The sequence below is a fragment of the Anastrepha ludens genome, chromosome 5 (assembly GCF_028408465.1).
Source record: "Anastrepha ludens isolate Willacy chromosome 5, idAnaLude1.1, whole genome shotgun sequence".
Taxonomy (NCBI): domain Eukaryota; kingdom Metazoa; phylum Arthropoda; class Insecta; order Diptera; family Tephritidae; genus Anastrepha; species Anastrepha ludens.
In genome coordinates this window covers 125,480,465-125,504,402 of record NC_071501.1, presented here as the reverse complement: position 1 = coordinate 125,504,402, position 23,938 = coordinate 125,480,465, and the positions used below count along the sequence as shown (strand labels likewise).

The following is a 23,938-nucleotide window of genomic DNA, read 5'->3' as shown; positions in this document are numbered from 1 at the left end:
GCTTATTAAATGCAATTTGGTGCGATGGCCACAAAGAAAGTTACACATAAAAATGCATACATACATATGCATGTGCTTACGCATAAATTAGTTATATTAAATTATACAAGTGTACATAGTTCGACGATAATAGGAAGCAACCGAAAGGAGAACAGAAAACTCCAACAATATCAATGCGAACAAAAAGAAAAAACGCTGCGTTGAAACACATTCGTTGGCGCTTTTATTTATTTGTTGTTGCCGGCTTTATAGCGCTTGCACCAGCTCTTCGACAAATATATGGAATGTAATGGGCATAGAGAAATTGATGGATAATATGGTAATAAGGCTAATTGTGGCACACATATAAATAAGTAGATTAGATGATTGTTTAAAGCTTTCCAATAATCCCACTGGATTTACATGCTAGTTGGACTCGAGATGAACTTTAACAGAAGCAAACCTATCATTATTTCCTAGAATCACTCCTACAATCCTGCAAAACTCGTTTTGAAATTCTATCAAAAGTCTGGCATGCGGACCAGCATTAACACCTAGAACAATGTCAGCCTAGAAATCCAACGTAGAATCTATCTTGCCAACAAGTGCTACTTTGGACTAAGTAGGCAAATGAGTAGTGAAGTCTTCTCTCGACGAACAAATCCAACTCTCTACAAGGCCCTCATCATGCCCGTCCTAACGTATCGCGCATTAGGATGGAGATGACAACATCCGATGAAGCGACTCTTGGAATGTTTGAGAGAAAGATTCTGCGCAAGATTTTTGGACCTTTGCACGTTGGCAACGGCGAATATCGCAGGCGATGGAACGATGAGCTGTATGGGCTTTACGACGTCATAGGTGAAGAAGGACTTGGCTTCACTTGGTGTGTCCTGCTGGCGCCGGTTGGCACGAGAAAGAAACGATTGTCAAGCTTTGTTAAACTCGGCCAAAATCGCGTAAGCGGTTATCGCGCCAATTAAGAAGAAGAAGAAAACCAATTTGCCATTCGGGATCTTGCATAACTACAAGTTCCACCATTTGTGGAACAGCGTCTAGACGCACACCGCAAACATAAGCTGGAGGAGGCACAAAAAAGTGTGCAAGCGTCAATTATATATACGCATATACAGTCAACGTCAAAAGAAAGCGTACACCGCATATTAATAAACTTGGACTATTTATTTATTCACTTTTTAATTTAAATTATTCTTTTATAAAAACACAGATCATACTACATACTTATACAACAAAAACCATATGAATTAAAGTTTTAAACTTTGTACCAAGTTTGTAAGAACTCATCAAATTTTCATCAAAATTTCAAACTTTTTACTCAGAATTTCTGTAAAAATTTCAGGTATTTAATTTTATAGCTCATTAATTTTGGGTATGGTAAAGTGCAAGTTCAGCCTTGAAATCCAACGTAGAATCTCTCTTGCCAACAAGTGCTACTTTGGACTAAGTAGGCAACTGAGCAGTAAAGTCCTCTCTCGACGAACAAAACTAATACTCCACAAGGCTCTCATCATGCCCGTCCTAACGTATGGCGCAGAAGCTTGGACGATGACCACATTCGACGAAGCGACGCTTGGAGTGTTCGAGAGAAAGATTCTGCGTAAGATTTTTGGACCTTTGCACGTTGGCAACGGCGAATATCGTAGACGATGGAACGATGAGCTGTATGAGCTTTACGACGACATAAACATAGCGCAGTGAATAAAGATCCAGCGGCTACGTTGGCTGGGTCATGTCGTCCGAGTGGATACAAACGCTCCGGCTTTGAAAGTATTCGATGCGGTACCAGCTGGTGGTAGCAGAGGAAGAGGAAGGAGTCCTCTGCATTGGAAAGATCAGGTGGAGAAGGACTTGGCTTCACTTGGTGTCTCCAATTGGCGCCGGTTAGCACGAGAAAGAAACGACTGGCGCGCTTTGTTAAGCTCGGCCAAAATCGCGTAAGCGGTTATCGCGCCAATTAAGAAGAAGAAGAAAGTGCAAGTTCAAGAAGATTTTTGAACCATTTAAAACTTGTAATTTATTATACCAAAATTCAACGAACTTATACCATAAATATGTGGTGTCCACGTTCTTTTGATGCTGACTGTATATATACAAGAATCAAACATCTAGGTTCCCAATAGATATTTGGTGGTATTTTCGCAATAATTTACAAGCAAGGCCCTTCATAAATTAACGTTTTTAAACCGTCAGACCTTAGTTTCTTTTTTTATTTTTAATCATCGCTCTTTACCGCTCTTTTATGTAGTAGCATCATAATGTACTGCTCATTTTTATGTGCCTATATGTGTTCCTTTGGGAAAATCCTGTTATCCTTATCCAACACAACCTACAGTTTGCGTGTAACTTCAAGCAAGGAGAGTTGGTTATTATTTCAAAACACATTCTTTAACTTCTGTTGGTGTTCACGCAATTCTTAATTGATTCTAGTAGGTAAACCTGAATGGAAGCCTTGACTGAAAGTTTTATATAAGTATTTAAAGAATTAAAAAAAAACCTATAATTTTATAAAGAAATGGCTCACCTGAATGCACAAAATTCATAAATACGACAAAAAATGTTCGGCCGTATTTCATGAATGTGGGTGTATTTAAGTGGTTTACTTATTTATTTATTTATTTTTTTATTGTTCACTCCACTTTGGAGCATAGAGCCTATTTGCTTTCTGACGGGGTATGTGATAAGCCTACCGCTTACTTATTTATACTACGGACTAAAAGATTTTTTATTTTTAAAAAGCAGCCGACACTATGCCAATATGCGAAAATTTAATGACAGCGCTATATGAAAAAATAACTATAAGGTCACCACGTATTAATAAGTTTTAACTATATATTTTTTATAAAAATATATTTCCCTCTATAGCAAAAACCAGAGAAACTAAGATTCAAACTTTATGCAAAACTTTAAAATACTCTTCTAATTTCCCTATTTTTTACCCCACATTTTATTCAAAATTTCTTAAAAAAATTCGATATGCAGTTTAATAACTTTTTATCCAGTTACTAGTTGTTGCTAGAAAGTCCTGTTGATTTTTTGAATTTTTCTCTGACGGTGTTGCACATTTTTCCATATGAAAAACAAGTCCGTTCATTCGTTATGAAAAAATATGTTATTCGTATGCAAAAAGTGCGTAACAGCGTTAGAGGAAAAAGTTATTAGAAAGCAAAGAGAGTTTTGTGCCACTTAAAACCTTTACTTAATTATACTAACATTTATTGGGCTATAAAGTTGTGTACTGAAATTTTTTTCTTAAACTCTAATTAAAAGTTTGAGATTTTGAAGAAAATTTGTCGAAGCTCAGTTTTGAATATAAACTTATTTTTCATGCTTTTTATGAATCCTTCACGATTTAGAAACTTTTGAGCGGTACGTATAAAAATATTCTTAAGAGTCACATTTCGGTTTAGAATTAATCGCTCAGCTAATTCTATCAGATATCGCCTTACAGCTTTTCTTGATCGAAAATAAAAAACCAACGAATTTCTTTCAAAAATTAAACATTTTTAATCTTAATCTTATATATAAAAGAAAGTCATGTTAGTTACACTACTTATAACTCGGGAACGGTTGAACCGATTTGGCTGAAAATTGGTGGAGAGGTAGCTTAGTACCAGGATACTTTTTATCCCATTCGAACGCGTTTCCGTGAAGTCACTATACAATGTGGTATAACAAAACGCAAATGACAGCTAAACGTAATTTTGTCTATGGTTAAGTAGAAAATTTGATAATATAAATTTTGTCAGAAATATATAATCACAGTAATTTGTATTCTCTTTGAATCATCATTATCAATGCCGCGACCAAGGCGATCGAATCTATCCCGACAAAGCCTTAATGCAAGAAGGATACGAAACATTGCGAATAAAACTACTGAAGAAGCACAAGGAATTGCCCGTGAAGAGCGTCGCGTTAGTATGGCTCGACTTCGTGCTTCTCAATCACAAGACCAAAGCGAGGCAGCCCGTGAAAGGGCTTGGTTGGCAATGTGAAATCGTCGAGCGAATAACAGAGACCAACAAGTAGATTTAGTAGTTCAAACGAATGTACCACTGTTGAATCGCCAACAAAAAGAAGTTTATGATACATTGATGAAGGCAATTGATGATGGAAATGGTGGTTTATATTTCCTCAATGGCCCTGGTGGAACTGGTAAGACATTCCTCATGTCAATAATTTTAGCCACTGTTCGTGCGAAATCCAACATTGCGCTTGCAGTTGCTTCTTCTGGAATAGCAGCCACATTGTTAGAAGGATGCCGTACCGCTCATTCAGCATTAAAATTGTCGTTAAATCTTCAAAAAATTGAAGAACCACCATGTAATATTTCAAAAAACTCAGCAATGGCCAAAGTTTTATCAGCATCGAAAATCATCATCTGGGACGAATGCACAATGGCGCATAAACGTGCATTAGAAGCACTTAACCGAACATTAAAAGATATACGCAATGACTCGAGATGTTTTGGAGGCGCAATGATTTTACTGTCTGGCGACTTCCGCCAAACACTGCCAGTAATTCCAAGATCAACGGCTGACGAAATAAACGCTTGCCTCAAATCATCGAATCTATGACGCTAAGTGAAGAAACTTCAGCTGACAACAAACATGAGAGTTGCATTGCATAACGATACATCTACTGAAGATTTCTCTGAGCAATTACTGACTATCGGTAATGGTCGAGTACCTGTCGACGAATCGAGCGGATTGATTTCATTTCCTCAGAATTTCTGTAACTTTGTCTCATCGAAAGACGAACTTATCAATAAAGTATTCCCAAACATCGTTAAGAACTACAAAAATAATGAATGGTTGAGTGAGCGAGCAATTTTAGCGGCTAAGAATAAAGATGTAGATGACCTAAACTACATAATTCAAAATGATATCATTGTAACAATGCATTCATTCAAATCCATTGACTGTGTAACAAATGAAGAAGAAGCCACCAACTATCCAATTGAATTTTTAAACTCCTTCCAAACTTCCGATCTTTCGCTTGAGTTTAAAAGACTTCAATTTCCGATCCGTCTTGCATTCGCCATGACATTAACAAATCACAAGGCCAATCCTTGAAAGTTTGTGGTCTGAATCTAGAAAATCAATGTTTCTCACATGGTCAATCATATAATATGTGGCATGTTCACGGGTCGGAAAACCATCTGCGTTGTTTGTTCTTGCACCTCATAATAAAACAAAAAATGTCGTGTATCAGCAGTGGCGGCGCTAGACCAAATGTGTACGTCGGCGACATCAACTTCGCGAGGCCTCTTTACTTCGCAGTGAAAAAAACCGTAAAATTAAGTGGGCCAAACTATAAAATAATTTATGAGTTTAACGAGTTTTATTGTTAATAAAATGATGACAAAAAATAATGACACACAAATATTAAAATAGTCGAACTTTTCGGCTTTTAGCCACTATTCCAGCTTCGATTGACAGAACTGATAACGCGGATAGTCTTGGCTCATTGTGCTTCTCAAATAGGTTTTTATCAATTTCAACTTTGAGAAGCTTCTCTCAGCGGAGGCTGTGCTGACCGGAACTGTGAGCATGATTCTAATTGTAATATAACCATTTTGATATATTTCTTCTAAATTATTTTCTAAAATGTATTGGATGAGTTGTTTTGCGTCGTTGATAGAGTCTAGTGAATTAGTTTTTAAAAGCTGAAACTCCTCATATAGTTCGAAAGGCTGTATATCACTGTTTTCGCCTTCCCGAAGTCTTGTACCTAAATCAGTAAAATTTTTGAGAAGATCCTCTTTTGGCATAGATTTCAAATAATTGATATCATAAATAAAACCAAATTGTTCAAAATATTCATTGAGCACTATAAATCGACATCAACTGCATTTCAGCAGATTCAACTGTTTCATCAGAATGTATTGTATTGAAATGTATTCGTTTTTCCTGGCTATTCTTTTTTCCTTAAATTAAGACTGAATTTCACAAGTACTTTTCTCCACAAATAATCTAGCTTCTGTTACGCTTTTTTCAAATCCTGTATTTCGGAATTCTTGAATCTAGCTACAAAATGAACGCAAAGTATCAATAGCGACTTGCAAGTTGACTTGAACCGATTGCCATAGTTTACTTATATTATTTACACGTAGCAAAACCTCATACCACACGTGTAATGCAACAATAAAATCAAAAGTTAACATTTCCTTCATTACTTCATTACATTACTGCTTCACAGTCGCTTAGAGTTTCGGAATCATCAGTTTTATTTTTCAGTTCATTCACACATTCGATGACATCATCAAATTGTAAAAATATTGCTTTTACTGCTCCCACCTCGTTTCAGACAGAGTTTGTAAAGTCAATTTTAATTTACTTTTTACTATCTCCCAACGCTTCATTGACTTTGAAAACAGCACATAGATTTTATTGATAAAGCCGAAAAATGTTTTGGCTGTCGTTAAATTCCAACTGTGGCATCCGCATGGTGTAAGGAATGCTCTTGGATTTATATTGAGTATTCTTGTTCTGATACCTTTTCTAATTACGACTATATTGGCGTCATTATCATATCCCTGTCCTCGACAGTTTTGGATATCAAGATCATTTCTTTCCAGTTCTTGTAATATTGATTTTGTTAAATACTCTCCTGTTGTTTCTGCGACGTCAATAAACCCAATGAAATGTTCTTCTACAGCTCCAGTTGACAAATTGCAAAATCTTAATATTATTGACATTTGTTCAACGCGGCTTACGTCCCTGGTACAATCGAGCAAGATGGCATAGTATTTTGCTTGTTTAACCCTGTGTATAATTTCGTTAATAACTTATTTAGACATTAAAGTAATTAATTCGTTTTGGATGTCGTGGCTCAGATAATGTTGATTTAGTTGTTTTTCGTTAATACGTTGCATATGCTCCCGTAATGTCGGATCATATTTAGATAACAACTTAACTAAGTCTAGAAAATTGCCAGAAATTTTACTCTTGTTAAATTTCAAGAATTCTCGATAAGCTCTAAATGCCAAATTGTGTGAGGTCAAGAGTTTATTATATCTATCAATCTTTCAAACAAATTATACCAATGCTTTTGGGATTCCCTAATCAATCTCTCGTTATCCTTATCTATTGTTTTACCGTGTTTGATTCCTTTAAAGAGTTCCGTCCATTTCATCATGCACTCCATGTGTCCTTCACTTTGTTCATGTCTTTGCAGTATGCGACTCAGATCCTTCCAATCACAACATCTTTCTTTTACTATCTATGTCTGCAAATGTGAAAAAAGTCTACATGGAAAGCAATACACTTTATCTTGAGACATGGAGTAAGTTAACAATTTGCGATGTTGCGTTTCGCCGTTACTCAATTTTCTAGTATAATGAAATTTAGAAAAATGTCTTTTACTTAGGTCTTTTGGGTAATTTTCATCAGATTTCTCTAGGTCTTGATCCGGACCGTTTTGAATTAAGAGATGGCGCTGCGCATCATTTAGTGGCAATACCCACATCCCCGGATCTAGGTCTATTAATGGCTCGCTTAAATGAACTTCTTGCTCTCGATTTTCTGACTCACACATATACTCACTTTCTAACTCTTTATTGGATTCAGAAATTTGGGTCACAGCAGATTCACTCGATGTTGACGGTAAAGTTGTATCAGAAATTTGACTAAAGGTTTCATTGAACTATGTAGCTGACTAAGAAATTTCATCATACTGGAACTCAGAGCTTGGTTGGATACAACCGTTTCAGCCTTTCTTTTTCTTTTTGACGCACCGGATTCCCATTTTCTCCCTACATCTCTGTCTCTAGAGGGTCCTCCAGGCATGATAACCTTAAATATTTTTTAGTTAAGTTTGGTAAGAACGCAATGTTACAGGATACAGATTATAAGAGTTGGTTGATGATTGTTAAATGAAAATGAAATGAAAAGAAAACGACTATACAAAATTTACGAGTCAGCTGCCAACTTTGTATCATCATCATCATCAGCGCCACCTTGATCTGTCGCGGGCCTATGGTCTCAATGGTATTTGCACTTTATCCATGACCACCCTGTATATGTATGTACGTACATGCCACAGATTGAATATTTTTATTTTATAGGCACTATTAAGAAGGCAAAGGTAAGTAGTACCAACCTACTTATTTTGTTGAATACGTAATGCAGAAGCAACTTATTATAAGCAAGGTCTTTCTATGGAGAAGTGAAATAATTCGTTGAAGGTACCTATTCATTCATATGATTTTGTACTTATTGTGGGAACACCGCAAGAGATGTAGGTATGTATGAAAAAAGAACTCTGTGAAAATAATTGTTACGAATTTTGACGCATACAAAATATACTCGAAGGCATTGGTCGAGAGGCGAAATATTTCTATTATTTCGAGAAAAAACACTAGCGCTGGTTTAAAAATAAGTAGGTAGGTACTTTACTTATCTAGGTAAATATAAAATTGAATCTATTTCTTTACTAATATTACGAGTATTTACGACTTATAAAAGATATAGGTAACTATTGATTTTGACGAAATAATTTTTCTTGATCACTCTGCCGAAAGTACGGTGTTTCTGGCCGCATTTGACTCCAGGAAGAGCGACTTTTGAGGCCTGCTCGAGCCTCAGCGCGGTCTAGCGGATTACAAGACTTTCGTGGCCGGCTCGGCTTTGTCTCGGCCACCATCTCACACCCGCCAGGAAATCCAACTTTCTGGCCTTGGGTTGTAGGATACTATCGATAAAGTCGTTAAAAAGTTAATGTTGACTTACCTTAACATTAGGTATGAAATTAATAACAAATAACGTAAAACTTTTATGCACTAGAACGTCGGGGAGATGACTTTACAATACAATAAAAAGAAACTTTGCACTTGCGAGTCTGCAAGTTGTCGTATGAAGAAAATTCCTCTCGAGCGCTCGATATTGGCATTGGACGCTCGTAATGAAGAGGACACACACACATTATGGTTGGATATATGCTAAACTAAGATCGTTTGCACGTATAACTGATTTATTTATTGCATTCATAGGTTTACCTGCACCCATGTATTCAATCAATAAATAAATGATAAATGCCACACACATTACTTACAAACATTTTCACCCATTACAGATATCGTGTCGGGCAGTGTGTGTGAAAACGCTCATTAAGGCGATGCCAGGATGATTGGCGAAACGAAAATAAATAGGTAACTCGTTTATCTGCGAGGCCCCCCCGCCACTGTGTATCAGCTTCATTGAAATACTTGACTAATAAAAAAATTAACTTAATAAAATCAAAAATCTGCTTTTTTATTGCCTCTAGGGCGGAACAAAGTTCGTCGGGTCAGCTAGTTTCTTATAAAAAGCCCATTGAATTTTGGTGCAATAAAGTGCAACTTCGAAATGGCTCAAAAATCAGTTGTTGTTTGACATTCTTTTTTTATGGCGGCCTTGTGCCTTTCCTCCATATAACAAATGCTCGACATTTATTTAACTATATTTAATTTTTCGGAATGAAAATCATTTCTTGGTAAGCATCGGATGGGGTTTGATTCATCTTCTTAAGGAGATCTTAGTTTGATAGCTTAAGCGTGGCTGTTTTAGGAACTAAGAATTAAAAAAAAAATTAAAATAAAATAAATAAATAAATGGTCAAAATTTGTGGTAATTTTATAATTTGGCCACGGTAAATACGATTTATCACAACAAAAGCAACCTTGCGTGTTTTGTTCCAAATTTTAAAATATAAACGGTATTAATGGGACGCCCTACGGTGCGCTTACAATACTTTAATATGTACTTTTCCGCCTTCATTAGTTTAGTTCGATCGCTTGTTTGCCTTCATCCTGTAGGTTACACGAGAATGCACATATGTATTTATGTATGTATCTATTGTAGATCATTCGTTCGATCCTACTCTTGCAAGCTGGCACTCAATCAAGCTGTTCCATATCCAGTTAGCCGTGCTTGAACTGGCCCATCTATTACCCCAATTTGAATGTACGAGAGTGCCATTCTAAGTAAAGTGTGAAAGACATTTATTAATTACCTCCTTCCCTCCCTCTACTACACGGCACAAACGAATCAATTGCTGGCGATCTATCCGCTTTTCCTTCATAACAGCCTTAATACGCAGGCCCAATGTGTTTGTGTGCATACATATGTATATACATGAACATATATTTATTATGATCCACTAAATATGTGTGTAATGCAGTCCAATGTAAGAACAATCGAAAGGTGATATTAATTTCGGCTTCCGAAATTCTAGTGACATTCACACACACTTTCATATGGCGTGTACACCATTTAGTTGCAGCAGCATTATCCAACAAATGCATGTTTACATAAACACAAATTGTAGAACATTCACTCAGTTAAGGTGCGCTACTCGCACGCCACACTGACCGGATGGGCTAGGCTTTGTTCAACGAACAAACATTTAATTACCTGCATCGGTCATACCCTAATTGGCCAACAAATTGCAAAACGCTAGAAAATCAATGTGAATTGCCGTTTTTCATTTACTTTTAGTGGTCTTAAATAATTACCGGAATCAGCAATACGAGTGTCACATTACGCCAGCAACACCCTAACTATTTTTTTACTCGAGGTATCGTTATAGTAGATACACATATGGAAAGAGTGATGGGAAGAATGATTTGGATGAAAGATGAAACTGTACATGGAAGAGAAAATGCCAGACTCCGTCACTTTAAATATCGAAATCTTCTATTAGTGAGAGTTATTTGAGAGAATCGTCGACACTGTCACTAGCGCTGTAAGAGCCACACTAACAACCAGACGAACCATCTAACTATCAAACAAAAATTTACACAAATTGAATTTTTTATGAACCTGGCCATTGTTTTCGTGCCGCATTCATTCTGTACCGAGCCATCTGTCACAACTTATTGCATTTGTAAACATGAGTTGGGAATAAGTTTTTTGTAAATACCTACTTTTAAAAGGAAAAATCGAAAAGCTAATGCTAAATTATAAACTTATCGAAAATCATCAATCTATGCAGTTGGGAAACTCAGCTTCTGCAGCGTAAGTTTAAAACTGGGTTAAAGAAAGCAAAAGTGAAAAAAATACACGACCCTTTCGGCCGTCGTAGCCGAATTGGTAGACGCGGGCTCGTACCCTGTGTATGAAACACCAAATTTCATTTTTTAAGGAAAATACGCAAACAAAAAGTTAAAGAGAATTTTAAGCCACTTGAAACTTACACTTTATTATACTAAAATTAAATTTAAGAATCTTGCATGAATTTCGAACCTTGGATTGCTGTGGCTTTGTTATAGAATAGGTATAAAATATTTTTATACAAAAATTTTAATATTTTGACAAAAAAAATATAGTCAAAACTTATCAATATGTGATGACCTTATTATCTGTGGGACTTCTGCGTTTGGCTCAAGAATCATTATATCAATCCAAACTACTCGAACCTGGCATTTGGTTAATTGTGATTAGAAATCGGACACTGCTTAACAGACCTTCAAAAACATATGAAATTATGGTATGGCTACAAAATACCTTTGATTTTTGACAATTTTTTTCGCCTTTTCTTCCTTTGGGTTAGGTTGAAATGGTTGCCTAGAGAGAGGACACACTTGGACGCCGTACGAAGTACAGGCCCAGCACCCCGAGAAAAAAATTGACAAAATTAAATATATTTTGTAGTCACTTAAGACTTCCACTTTGTTATACTAAAATTCAATGGAATAAAAAATTGCGCTTCCAAAAAACAAAAATCTTAGAAATTCTGGTTACAAAGTTGAGCGTTTTGGTGGGTATTTAAAAATTTGACAAATTAATATGGCGACTCGACAATAACAAAACATGGCAAGTCCACTCTTAAAATATTGCCATCTCATTCATTAAAATTTAACAGTTGTTATAAAATGAATAATTGAGTGTTGAGTACTCAACATAAACAGCAAAAAATAACTTTGACATTTTGTTTGCGTTATATGGTTTTTATTGTAGTTTTGACTATATTTTTATAACAAAAATAGTGGCGTGTTTACACTTTTGCAATTGGGTGTATCGAAGTCGTAGGGGTACAAATCAATAGAGTTTAAAGGAAGCTTTGTTTAAAACACGGTATCAACAAGAAAGAGGTCGATTATGGGACCAATATTGAGCAACTGGGGAAAAAACGCCGTTGAAATTTTTATAAATCACCACTTCGAGTCGAGGTTTGCCATTGCCTGTCGAGGGGCGATCTTGTGCTGTTTCACGAATGGAGATTCAAATCTGCGCACTCCTGAATGGTAGTCACGCACCAACCCATTCGGCTACGGCGACCTAGTTTTTCTAAATGAATATCTTTTGGTCGATTAAATAAGCGACCTTTTAAAAATATTTTGCAATAGTACCACAATGAAGGCATGGCAGTTTTTTAATAAGATTTTTGTAATTTTTCTGATATGAAACGCGCAAAACTTATCCAGTCTTTCCTGTTCTTCTCTTTAAAAGTTTTATTACTTTTAGATTTTAATTGTCATTTTTCGGCAATTTTGTCATCGAAAATTCCCTTAATCCACTTAAATTATGAGAAGTAAGTCTAATTGGCATTCCACATTAGTTGCACTCAATCCCAGAGATAATGCCGAATTTAGACGTTAATCTCGATTAACGCCGCTTTTAAAACTGACCGTGGTTTCTCTGGTACAGCCTAAGAATTTCTTGAATATTTGAATATTTTTAAAGGTGTAATTAAAAAATTAAAATATGACATTAACTTCAGAATTTTCAAAAATAAACTTCTGCAACCGTTATTATTTTTATATACTTGTAAATTACTGAGGGGCTTACCTCCACAGCGCCAAAGGCAAGACTAATTAAAGAACACCTAAAGAGACTGCATTTGCCGCCAATTCCTGATATTGAGAGCCATTTGTTTTATATAATAACTGCGAATACAAACATAAATATCCGATTAAAATGTTTGTACTTTTCAAATTTGCATGTATGTATGTATGTTTGTTTGTGGCCGAACGCTCGTTTAAAAAGGCTGAAATAATTCACATTTTTCACTTTACACCTACAAGTACTTATGAATCCGATGTGTGTATGCGTGTACGTGCATAAGCTTGAGTAAGTGCAAAAAGTTCATTTTGTGTTTTTTTTTTAATATTGCGCACATGTTTTACTTTCGAACTCTTGGACGGACAAATAAGAAGCTTACGTATGTATTGTTTTTTATCACTTCTTTATTATCACCAGCACTTTGAATAGTTTCAAATACATTTTGTGTTGTGGACGTATACAAATCCGAAAGTATTTGCTTTGTATCACAACACAAAAACAACAAATAAATATTAATCTCACCAAAAATAGTATTTGTATTAAGTTTTATGAGTAATTCGGCAGATTTGTTAATTTTGTTTCAATTCACGTTTTTATGTATGTTTTCGTGCATATTTACCGCTAAACTGATACTCAGTTTAATATGTTTAATATGCGTTCATGTATGGACAGTGCGTTGGTGCAATCATACGTTAGTCGGTTTCCAAATATTTTTGTACTTTCGGACTGCTCGCATTCCAATGAACTCAGTGTAACAATTTTAATTGAGGCAACTTCAGCAAAAGTATCACCAATTGTGCCAGACGCATACATGAGTACGCATGTGCGTACATATATACAGATAAAAAATACAGCACACCAATGACAAACACAAAAGCCAAGCATCCAATTCAGCTACAAAAAAGCTAAGCAAAACATAACACTGAACAGCAAACGCGCAGTGAAGTTGACGTTGACGTTGAAATTTTTAATCAAAAATTTGCCAGCGTTGTTGTTGCTGGCAATGATGTTGTTTATTTGTCTATTTTGAGGCTGAGACTCTCGCTATGCCAGTGGTGATGGCAGCGTATTTCTTATTTTTGTACTTGAGTAGATTACACTACTTCAGGGCAAATTATCAATACTTTATACACATGCACATACATACACACACACACTCAGAAATGCACTCAAGTCGGGGTGTGCATGAATGCGTGATCGCATATTTTGTCTTCTCTCTGACTCTAATTTTCCTTCGCCGTTGCCGTTTCCATTACTTCGCTTGGTTTTGGTCTTATTAAATTTTCTCTTTTGTTGTTTTCATTGTTATTTTCGTTGTGGTTGTTTTTGTTGTTGCTGTCTCACTTCGCACACGATTTGTTGTTGCACTAAAGAATTTATTGCAATTTTTGTTGTGCTTATTTCGTTGTTGTTGTTTTTTTGCTGCTTCGTCAATATTTTACACGAGCATGACAAGAGAAACAGCGGTAGCCCCTACACGCGCACACAAAAGCATACTCTCAAGCACACATTCATACATAAACACAGACGAGACGTGTTTATCTGCTAGCTCAGAAAAACGAACATGAGTGAACCGCAGCGGCACATAGAGAATCCGAACCGATCGTGGAGTGGCGCGCGACTTACGGCATCGCCTTCGTTGTATGCAGTTCGTTTATGTATTTGTGTACTCAAATTTTGGTCTGAGCCCCATATACCAATTTTCACCTGTGTGCGCGGATTTAAAATCCCTCCGCCGCCCCCCCCCCCCCCCCCAATCCAAATGCATGAAAATCTGTGTTTTATATATGTGCGCGCGTGTGTGTGTATATCGATGGGAATGCGTGTTTGGGGAACACAACGTGGATTTTTAACCAGATTCTATTGGATCTCTTTCTCCTTTGTCACAATCGTTTCTAACCAGAACAGAGCAATCAAAACTAATAAGTGGCCATTTAATGGTGATCGTATACGTACATACATATGTGTGTATGCAAATTATTTTTATTTGTATGCCGATTGTCGTAAAAAACAGCACATTCACCACTTTGGATTATTAAATTAATCTCGTCCAATGCAAGAGAGTCGAACGTAATCCACGCGGTCTCTGAAATCGTAAGATACCAATACGAATTCACTAAGTTTTTTTTCTTTTCATTTTTGTTTTTCATTCACTCGGCTATTGATGTTGCGATTGTTTGCCACAAGTATTGTAAAGTAATAATGTGCCACATTCTTGAGTGATTAGTAAGCTAACTTTACTCAATCACCTCATGAATTCGTACATGCACATAGTACATACATACACACACATATACATACATACATTTTCAAAAACCCGATCTCGAAACACTTTTAACTTTGATTGATGCTCTGTTCCATTTTAAGAAGTACTCCGAGATTACTTATCACTAGTTTCGAAAATTACACTTTACTAAAAATATGTATTTCTATATTTTTTCTTTTACAATAGAAAACATACTTTTTTCCACACAAATATTTCAGCTCACTCTTTTGCCCAAATCAGCACGAAGGAACAGTTTAGTTGCTATTTTCTACTCCTCCTTTTGCTTTACTCCCTACAATTCATTTATATTTTTTATTCGTCTCCAGTATCTCTGTGGTCACCGATATAAATTCATGTATTTTGATATATCATGTGTTACATATCTGTTGTGCTGCGTTTTTTGTTGTTTTTTTTTAATTTTATTTACAGAAAAATTAGTATTAAATTCAAAATTTCGAAATATTGACCGTTTCGCTCAGCACCGTAAACCGAACTGAACCAAACGCACCGCGAAAGCCACAATTTTTCTCTGCCGTACCAAGGTTCCTGAGTCTCTGCACACGAACACATTTACACCCATACAGTGTATGTATACCCGTTTTTGCCAGTCCAATGTGTGCATGTGTGTAGGTGTATGTTTGTAAGAGCGCGCGTGCGTGTGTGAATCAATGAGAAGTATCGGCGAGTTGTATTGTGCGCTTGTGGTGGTGCGAATATTTCTTGGGGTACCTGCTGCTGCTGCTCTCAAATACCAGCTACCAGCGCTGAGATACTCGTTACTCGGCGTTGGTTTATTGAAAACGTGATTTTAGATTGGAATGCGCTATTTTGTTGATAATTTCTATATACATATATACATACAAACTCACATATATATGTACATATATTAATATTGACGTGCATATATATACTCGTGTAAATGCATGTGTGTGCTTGCGATCATGAATTCGTACACATTCTCATTTGGATATGGTTGGTGAGAGACTTTTGGGGCTCAGTACAGTATATGACCAGCATTTCAGTTCAAAAATTGCGATCGCTGCTAGCCTATTTGTTTTTTATTTTTTATTTTTGTGCCCGCCGAATATTTCTGCGATTTAATGTACGAATGTATGTATACACGTACATATCGTATTTATATGCGCAAAGGTATGTATGAATGCATAAGCGCGTGGAGCATTGCCAGCGTACACATTTGAATGGCCATAAATTTAAATGGGGTATCGTATATTTTCTAATTGGAATGCGGCAAATGTTTAAGCCCGGTGTAAAGCTCGCAAGCGGGTGTGGCGCGGCTAGCCTGAAATGCCGATTTAATGCGATCTTGTGTGAGTTTGAGTGTGAATGGAAGTGTGAGTGTGTATATTTGTGGTACGAATATATTTATGAATTTATGTGCGGATAAATTCACTTGTATTTATATGCGGGAATACGAGTATCACCATTCAGCTAAGTAAAAATGCCTATTTCTAATATCGCAATGTGCAGAGTGAAAAAATATAAATTTATTAGATAAACGTACGATTGGACGATGTATCAGGTGTAATAGAGTCTTTGAGTATGAAATTAAAAAATTACCATAAAATTATTTTTACTATATTTCTGCTCTTATACTTATACAATATATCCGAACTCCGACATCGTCAGGTCCTCATGAAATACATTGTGCATATACATTCATACATAGCAAATAAACTGTGGAATCCTGAGTCGCTGCTGAAATAAAACAGAGAAAATGCGATTCGAAAATTGGCAAATTACAATTAGCCATTGAAGGCAGATCCAAATGCAACAAAACTGGGCAAAATAAGCAGAAGCGACAAATTAGACAACAAATAACGAATCTACGAACTCTGGGCCTCGCACGGTAGACTGATGTTTACACAAAGGAACTTTAGTCTATCTACAAAAGATCCAAAAATCACGGTTTCTTGTTACATTTTTTACGTGGTTGAATGATTTACTGTTTTCCTTATTAAGACATTTTCTCCCATATTTCGCTCCCATAAAGTAGAACTGCTTTTCAGAAGTATCAAAAATCCTTATTTTTGTTACTCTTCTAATCGCTGGTCTAACCACACTCGAGACAGCCCGGTAGATACTCTTCGCCGGTTCTCACAATTATTACGATCACCTTTTTTGGTATCTTAATAATAATAGCTTTCTTCTCATATACTCATATAATAATAATGCAAACTCAGAAACAATAAGATTGGATGTCCACCATACCCTGGAAATCGGTATTACAGCAGTGAAATTGATCGAGAACACCAGCTGGGAGTTGGTGAGAAAAATGCGGTATATTTTGTGGATTACATAAAAGGCGAGTAACTCTTATCTGAGTTATCACGCAGTTTGCGTAAATAAAGCGGGAACTTCTAAGAATATCAACGATGGTAGATGGAAAAGTAATCCCATTGCCAGTCTATTATTAAGAATGAGTATTATTTGCGATCAAACGTCTGAACCAAATCCAAATCAAATTGCATAAAATAATACTCATAAATATTATATAAGTGGAATAATCTAATTTGCATTTCAAATACCCAACCCTATACAAATGCATATATTTATGTGTATGTGTGTGCATAGATATGGTGCTGTTTACAAAACAGTATATATGTACATATGTATGTCTATACCACCTTGATCAAAAACTTTCCAGCATACATTTAGAAAATTCAAAATTAAAGTTTATTCCTCAAAAGTGGTGTTACCGCCTCCAATGTACTCCACATCAGCTGCAACACACTATGCCAGCGTTTAATCCTGCTTTTGAAACATTTCTGGAAGTCTATTTTCGGTACGACCGTCTGAGCCGTCTTCGATTTTTCCATTACTTCCTTTTGGCTCTTCACTCCGAAACGCGTAGTGTTTTTTTGACTCGAACAAGCAGATCAGTTCGATGGCTGTTGGATGGTATTCGTTTCGTTCTTGGTCAAAAACGGTGACGGTGCGCTATCGGGGTGCAAAATCTACGAGTTGTATTCTCACGTAGCGTCTCATAGCGCTCAAATAATAGGCCTTACTAACTCTCTGACCATTTGGAAAAAAATCGTGGTGTGCAATTATTTTCTAATCCATAAAATCCATAAAAACCGTGACCAACGCTTTCGTTTTTTACTGAAAACGACGTACTAGGCCTTGGTTTCTTCGAAGCTCTCCAGTCACCCGCACGAAGTCTGGATTGCATGCCGTACTCATAAATTCACGTCTCGTATCCAGTAATGAAGCGTTTGATGAACGTTGGGCCGGACTCAGCCTTGGAAATCATGTTTTTGGCGATATCAACGCGGCCCCTTTTTCAATTAAATTCAGGTGCTTTGCGACCAACTTTGCAGCAAAACTGCGCAAATCCAAATCATTAACTACTTGTACAATTTTCTGAAAGGATCTATAATAAATTTTTTTCAAGTCCTCTGTCAGCTCTCTGATGGTGTGATCGTTAATTTGCGGTTATCGATCAACTTTTCTTTCACTTTATTGATCCTTTCATCAATTTTCGATGTCGACAGCTTGACACTACACAGACCTTTCGTCATCCTGGACTCATCAGAATGAGTCATCATCGTGAGTCCATGATCTCTTCTGAGGCATTCATGTCACTCGTAAACGGCTATTTTCTTTAGAGATACAGTTTCCCAACTGGTAGTTCTTAAGGTTTTCGTGCAATTGAATCCATTTTTGACGCAAATTTAATTTAATACAAACTCATTTTTTGCAAATTCAAATCTAGTATATTTAAAATTTGTCAAACAGGCAATGGCAATAGAATCTTGGTAGGAATGTTAATCTCAGATGTGGCAGCCTAACAATAAACCAGAACTCAAATCAATTGACTTAGAGTTGACTGGCGGTTGTTCCGGGAACTTTTTGATTAAGGTGGTATTCAAATTTTTATTGCGTAGAACTGCGGAATTTTGCACATTAAATAATAAAAGAATAAATGAATTTTTCTTAGCTACCTGTGAGCTAAGAAAATCAAATGATTGCGATTCACAAAAACCATCCTACCTGCTAAAAAGCCGGGTGCGCAAGTATGTTGCTCTGAAAAATTGTTTGGCCAATTATATGGTATTTACTATTATTTTTATTACATATGTACGTATATATAATACGTACTTTATATAATGATCTGTTTCAAATCCGTTCTCCGCCTGCACAACACGAACGACGCCCGACTTTTACCCTATCTTTCTGTTTGCCTGGAACGAAAGCGGAAAAGCGGACAGAGCAGAAACTCGCCCGATAAGAGAGAAGCAATGAGATAAAACTTAATTTCGTAGCTTGGAGAACGTCAGAAAATATTTGCAAACGGGCAGAACACAACCAGCCATATACCCAGTACAAGCAGATACAGATGACAAACACAAAGGTAGTATACGCACATACATACTTACACATCTATTGTGATTTATGCCGTGGAAAATTATTTAGAATTGACTGGTCAGTGCACTTGTCTTCGAAAAAAAACTGAAGGAGCACTAGTGGGTTAGGCGAAAAGTAAGGCACGTGATGGTCTTTAATTGCTGGAATTGATTCAAAAACATTTAGTTTGAGAATGACCCGTTTCACGTGCTTTGTAGAGTGGACAATAAGATTATTCCTGAAGTAGACCAAATGCGGGTTCGTTTTATTCACCAGCAAAAATACTACAACAGGTTTAGGCCGAGCCTTTTGTGTTTAGATTTTGTTCTACAAATAGAAAGCCTTATGTTGTATTCGAGCAGCAGCCAAGTCTTTATGAAAATCTCTTATTTTGGTATTATTCACTAATTTTTATCTTTCACTTCTGCAGTCAGGATCGAACCCAGCGCCTACTGCTTGTATGGCACAAGCAATTACCCACTTCTATGGCGTTTGCAACGAATCACGAATCAAAATATGCACGTAAGCGAGAATGTGTGTATTTAGATAGAATTCTATTCGCGCTGGTACGAGTGCCTGTGTGAGTGAAATTCCAATGGTCTGCTGCGGCGATTGCGGCGACAGCAGCCGCTGCAGCAACGACAATAACAGCAACAAACATCAACAATACACAACTTGGTTAGCCGGGTTGCAGAAAGAGAGAAGAAACCGATAATAATAAAAAAACGAAATGAAAAACAAACAAAAAATTAATAGCTGCGGCTCAAACTAAGTAAAATCGAAGCCAACGTCGAAGGTGAAGTAGCATGGAAGACAAACCAAGCCCAGAAAGTCAAGTAGCAAACATAAAGTTACGTGAGACGCAGATATGAACACCAACAACATCAACAGCAAGGAGAAACGTTAAAACACAGTCCTTAGCAACAAACACGGGCTGAAACATTTTCTAGAGGTGAAGCCAAAACTGTTGAGCTGCTACAGGAAGATATGCCAAGACGCACTGCCCACTAAACCAATAATTTGGAACGTCGCATTAGGGGTTGATTTCTACATGTCTGATAGGTGTATCTCTCGAAATACCTTTCGATGGCAAACTATGTTATTTCAAACCCAATGTCTAAACAAATATTCTTTTACTAAGCTGCTTTGCACGAAATATCTTCACACTTCCTCCTTCAAATCAAAAATAGTTAATACCAAAGTCAAAAAATATATTCTTATGGCAACTGTTTCGAAATGTGAGTACTAGGGTGGTCCAAAAAAATTCCAGTTTGTTCTGAGGAGTGACAGAATTATACGAAATGAAGAAAAAGATGCCCACATTCATAGTGAAAAGATTTTAAAGGTGAGCCTTGAGCGAATTTGACAGAATCGGCTGATGGGCTGACGTCAGCATTATTGATCTCATTCGGATCCATTTGACCTCGATGAAAGATGTGCAGCCTTGTCTTTGCTAAGACAATATAGTTGCACAAGATATGCTCTGTGGTTTCATCATCTTCCAGACAGAGTCATTCCCAATGTGAATGGGTGCGTTTTTTCTATAAATTTATACATTTTATAATATTTTATATAAACTTATATAAACTCTAGTTATTGTACTATAAATATATTCTCGGTTAGCCAGGCGGCGATTAAATCAATGAATGCAGCTGTGCTAAGATCAAAAGTTCCACAGGAATGCCGGGTAGCTCTACATTATATTAGCGTCATATTCAAGGTCACCCTTATTTGGGTTCCAGAGCACAGAGAATTGAGGGAAATTGTAACGATGAGCTAGCCAGAACTGGTACTGTTCTTCAACTGATTAGTGATAGAAGTACCATTGGGATACCTATGGCCACGAGCAAACTAATAATCAAAAACAAGATTATCCAAGAGGCCAATAGATCATGGAGAGATGAATGCACATGCGGAAAAGCTAGGCTACTATGGCCGCAAATAAACAAGAAAAAGACGAAGAAACTGCTTAGCCTCCCAGGAGAGGATATCTTGAAGGTCGTGGCTTGTATAACCGCTCATTGCCTGTTTGGTAGGCATTATTTTAGGCTAGGAGTTTTCTCCCATGAATATTGTAGAAGTTGAGATGAGAGATGAGGAAACAGTTGAGCACTTCCCTTGCAATTGTCCACCCTTAACTAAAATCAGAGCAGGTTTTCTAGGTAAATACTTTTTCAATTCTCTTACAGAACTGCGCTTCGTAAGAGCCACTAAATGCTTCCACAAAGAAAAGTAAATGAGGTTCCAGGGAAGCACAGACCGACTACCACCACAACAAAAGCTAACGTTAGCTAGTCCGCGACTACTTTAAAACAACAGTTCGCGGTTATGTTCCACATAGACGTTTAATTAGGTTATCCAATTTCATATGCTATACTTTGCAGGCTGACGAAGTCCTTTCTAATCCGGTGCCCCAACCTCAAAAAGCAAGTATGGAGCCCACTCAAGTATTTGAGGGATTTCAACCTTTGCGCGACAATGTGCTGGAAAGTCAAAGCAGCAGAGAGTTGGGCTGCTCGAAAGCATCCATAGCCCCAGCAACTTTTTTCATCTGTAATAGTGTGCAAACAGCAGTAGCAATTCATCTCTAGAGCTGCTCCAATAATTAAAAATCTCAGAGGCGACATTCAATGAAAGGTATGATATCACAGCATACATACTTACGTACATACATACACATGTTCAAGTAGACGCGTGTATGTTCCTATGTGCACACAAAAATAAGCGCGCATGCCACAAAATCAAGCATTTATGTATGCACATACATACATATACATACATATGTACGAACGTCTTTCCAAATTTCGCATACCTAATAATAAACTCCAAAGCAAAAAGTTGCGCGCAAAAGACAAACGATCGTCGCACGGGACCAACTGGCAAACAGTCAAGTTAAACAGGCCAAGCTAAGCCCGACCAGGTCAGTCTTCATCATGGACTAAGCCAGTTGGGGCTGCGCACAGAAATTGCCGCGCAAGCTTGAAATACTTTTGGACTGTATACTTTAGTTTGCTCTTCGGCTCCGCTTGGCTCCGCTTGGCTCAGTTCCGCTCATTCAACTAATGGTTGGTCATCCAGCGAACTGGTTTCATCGCCACGCCAGGATAGTTGGAAGTTGTTGCTGCTGCTGCTGCTCCGAAGGCTAACTATTTTTATGGCGCTTTTTTTCATGTTTTTAAAATGAGGTTTTCTTTTCGTCATGTACACCAATTCAAACACACACATATATTTCTACGAGTATATGTATGTATACATACTGTCCTTTTTATTAGTACGGGTTGGCAACACATTGCTTCATTGATTTAAAAGTTGCAGCTTCGCAACTGAAGCCCCAATCGATGCACGAATGACAAGAATGCAATACTTTTATTTGGCAGGCTTTCGGGTAGACGGGCAACAGGGAATGGATAAGAAGGAAGTGCCGGATGGTATCTTGAAATATTTATGCGGCAGCACCAGAGTCACTGCCTTATATTTGCGAATATTTCTTTGCTTATGCCTTACGCAAAAGAACGTCAGAACAGCTAATGTATGGACAATAAAGTTCAAGTAGAACAACAACGACCACAAATCATTTGATCCACTGTATTATTTACCAAAGGAATGGTATGTTGAGATACCTGTGCAAGTAGCTTATAAAATACATACATACATACCTACATACATATATTTGCATGTCTGTACACATACACACATATAGAATATATATATATACGAAACGACAACACCAAATGACGTAAAAATTTGTATATATTCATATTTTCACCCAACGAAGGTTATAGGCATGTTTTTATGATGGAACTCCTTTCCCACAGCCCCCAGGCCGCGCCACCACTCTCATTCGTCACTATTAATCGAATATTTGCTTAAATTTAAATTTAATTTAATTTAAAAAATCTTAGTTTTTCCTATTTCTCACTATTTATAGCACACTCTAGACTTCTTAATCCGCATAAGCTGTTCAACTATGATCCAAATGCAAAGTTCAAAAACGGTTTGAGATAGAAAATTAAAAAAAATAGTTTTGCTTGATATTTTTCTGATTGGTTGTTTCGATTTTATTCAACGAGGCATAGCAACGGATGCCGGATATTGTAATATTATGGTTATTAATAAAAAATTATTTTCTATGAAATTATTGTTTGTAATTCTTTTATATACATATCCTAAATCCCTCAAAACTACTACTACGCGAGCGGGGCCGCGGGTTAAAGCTAGTATAGAATATATCCTGGAATCTATTTTTTGTTTTCTTTTGTGTGTTATTTACAAGAGACTGTTTTTCACAACTTGTAAGCGGGAGAATATCAATTCGTTTAAAAAGCTTGGGGTAGCTGGCCTTAACCTTCTAAAGCAGAAGTCCACCCTAAGTTCGCCTTTGAATTTTTTGATATTTGAATGCTACCAGATAGATGACGTTTCCTCTACTCAAAAACATGCTTGTCCCTTCGACTATGCTCGACTCAAAAATTAAAAAAAAATTATTATAGACATCAATGGTACAATAAGTTTGCTTATAGTTAATTTTTAAGCCGCAGTGAAT

At 36.8% G+C, this 23,938-nt stretch overlaps 1 protein-coding gene across 3 annotated transcripts in view; it reads right to left on the bottom strand.

The window, feature by feature from the left end:
* Window positions 1-23,938, bottom strand: part of LOC128862878 (protein expanded) — a 75,953-nt gene that overhangs the window by 28,925 nt on the left and 23,090 nt on the right. Inside the window, exons 1-2 of one of the 3 annotated variants that reach the window (XM_054101664.1) lie at window positions 15,223-15,506; window positions 12,768-12,865 (exon numbers count right to left, since the gene is read on the bottom strand). The exons of 1 other annotated variant lie outside the window; for it this stretch is intronic. The gene's annotated coding sequence lies outside the window, so the exon portion shown is untranslated. Of the gene's footprint in view, window positions 1-12,767; window positions 12,866-15,222; window positions 15,507-23,938 lie in introns of those variants that run through there. One more of the 3 variants, XM_054101665.1, reaches the window with a different exon arrangement.